Source organism: Otolemur garnettii, unplaced genomic scaffold, assembly GCF_000181295.1.
Source record: "Otolemur garnettii isolate 467f Iridium unplaced genomic scaffold, OtoGar3 scaffold00010, whole genome shotgun sequence".
Lineage (NCBI taxonomy): Eukaryota > Metazoa > Chordata > Mammalia > Primates > Galagidae > Otolemur > Otolemur garnettii.
Genome location: NW_003852405.1, coordinates 23,086,848 through 23,089,786, shown reverse-complemented (window position 1 = coordinate 23,089,786; position 2,939 = coordinate 23,086,848).

Below are 2,939 nucleotides of genomic sequence, written 5' to 3'. Positions count from 1 at the left end.
TTCCAGGTTTGGAAGATGGTGGGGGTGGGAGGGTGGGACGCAGAGCAGAAAGTCCTTACCTACCTGGTAGGTTTGAAGAGTGCTCTGCTCTCTCTGGATCCCCCAGGTATTCCAAGCTTATTCTCTCATGGAGTACTTTCACGTGTACTTTGGAGAACCCATTTTCTTACCCCATCGCTCCTGATTTCCTTTGATCTGATGAATGCACTGGCTTCTAGAAGTTGCTTCTTCACCACCCCTTAGTGTCAAGGAGAGCAGTATCCACGCCAGCTTCCCCTGAAATGAAACCTGTTCACCTCCCAACTGACCCGACTCTATTTGCCTTAACCCAGGATGACCCAACGCCCAGCTCTTTTGTGCATATCTAGCTGTCTGTGAGCCAAGGAAACTATCAAACATTCTTTGCTCAGGCAAATGCAGCCTACAAGCTGATTCAAGCCCTGTGGCATCTTTCCATCAGCAAACCAACCAGCCAACTGCTTTCTTGCCTTCTATGTTATAGGTGGGAGCTGGGCACAAGTCCACTGCAGCTGTCTAGCCACAGAGGATACAAATAGATTTCCAAGGGGTACTACTGAATCCCTTCTTGGTTGGCTCGATTCATACCAGAAATGTTTCCCCAAAGAAATCCTCTTGAAAAATCTCCATTAAGCTCCACTCTCTCTAGCTGATCACATTTGAAAAGCTGAGGAGTTGTTAGTATCAAAGAATTGATTTCTGGATATTTCCTTTGAAAAGGTCATCTTGGTCTGGCATCTCACCTTTGAAAGTTTTTATCTTTTGAATATTGGTGCTTTGATTGAAATGTAACATGCTTTTACACCAATCTTAAATTCTTCCCATTCATCCTGAAACTAGAATAACATGGATCCTAACATCAAATAAAACAGTGCCAGAAAGGAAAATTATAGGCCAATCCAGGAGGGCATGAAGAAGACATATTAAGTTGAGTTTATTCCAGGAATGCAAAAGTTGAGTTAACATTAGAAAATTAATTCAGGTAATGCCTTATTGTAGGGGACCCCAAGAGCCAGATGACATCTGAGCAAAATGATCTGCAGCTGAAGGGTGGACCTTGGGCCATTCATCCACAGGTGTTCCTTGTGGAAGAAGAGCCCGAGCCTTCAGGACATAGTCATTTGTTAATTACTCCCCTCATCTGTGTTGTACAGTCTCAATAAAAGGCTGGTGTGGAGGTTGCTCGGGGCTACCCTGAAGGTAAGGGCTAGCCCGCCTCCCTCAAGCATGGGCGTCATGCCTGGTTCCTTCCTGCAGTGATCAGACCAGGGCCATAGGGGCCCGATGGTGGCGACACCTTATATTAACAGATTAGAGAAGAAAGACCTTTTGACCATTTCAATAGATGGAGAAAAATCATTTGAGATAAAGCAACTTAATTTATGATAGAAAATTATAATTAAGAAGATAACTCCTTTAAAAGGATAAAGGCCTAAATTAAAAACTGATGGCACATAACATTCTTAATGGTAAAATTTACAAGTATTCCCTCCAAAACCAGGAACAAGTTGAAGATGCCCAGAATTACCATTCTATTCAACATTATTTTAGGGATTATCATCAGTAAAATTCAAAAAGGAAAATAAAAGAGTTTACAGATTAGAAAGAAGGGCATAAAATAGTCATTATAAGTAAATGATATGCTTGCCAATCTATAGTCAAATTATTAGAATTAACAAATGAGTTTAGCAAGGTGGCTGGATGTACAAAAACCAATTACATTTCCATACAGCAACCATAAAAGGTATAGGAGTATAATTTCTGAGAGATACCATTACAATAGGAATAAAGCTTTAATAAAATAAAGACAAGGGCTTTATGGAGAAAAACTTCATTGAAAAACATTAAAGAACTGAGCTAATGGAGTGATACACTATGTTCATAGACAGACTCAATTTTATAAATAGGCCAACTCTCCCCAAATACAACAATGCAGGTTAATATCTCAATACTTGATCGTGGACCTTATTAATCTGATTCTCAAATTTACGTGGAAGAGCAAAGGTTCACAAATAATCAAGACCCTCTTGAGAAATAAGAATAAGGAGTGTGTGTGCGTGCACAGGTGTGTGTGTGTGTGTGTGTGTGTTGAGGTGAAGGTGGGGGTTGTCCTGCAGTTGGGGGTAAATCTATGTAAATATGACAATGTGGTATTGAAAGAAGGATAGGCGAATAGACCAAAGGAAAGAAGAGTGAGCCCCAGATGGATCCAGGAATATGTGATGATGAATCCTCCAGCACTGCAGAGAAGATGGGATGTGTGTAGGGCATAGAGGGCTAGAGGCCATGGCAGAGAAGGAACTGTTTAATAAATAGCATGGGAAATTTATTCATATTGGGAAAAAATGACACTGGATTCCTCCCTCACACCATATGTAAAATAAAGCCCTGGTGAAAAAAGACTTAAGTGTAAGATGAAAGACTTAACACAATTCATAATGCAAGTGGCTTCTGTGGTTCAGTGGGTAGGGCACCAGCCCCATATACTGAGGGTAGCAGGTCAAACCCAGCCCTGGCCAAACTGCAATAATAATAATAAAAAAATAGCTGGGAGTTGTGGCGGGTGCCTGTGGTCCCAGCTACTAGAAAGGCTGAGGCAAGAGGATTGCTTAAGCTCAAGAGTTGGAGGTTGCTGTGAGGTGTGATGCCACAGCACTCTACCAAGGATGATAAGGTGAGACTCTGTCTCAAAAAAAAAAAAAAATTATATGGTAATATAGAATATTTTTAGACTTTTGGTAAGGAAATACTTTCTGGACAAGACCCAGAATATACAAACCACAAAGGAAAATATTGATAAGTCAGAGAAATTCAAATTATTAATTTCTTTTTATCAAAAGATACCAGAGGCTTGGTGCCTGTGGCTCAAGCAGCTAAGGCACCAGCCACGTACAACGGAGCTGGCGAATTCGAATCCAGCC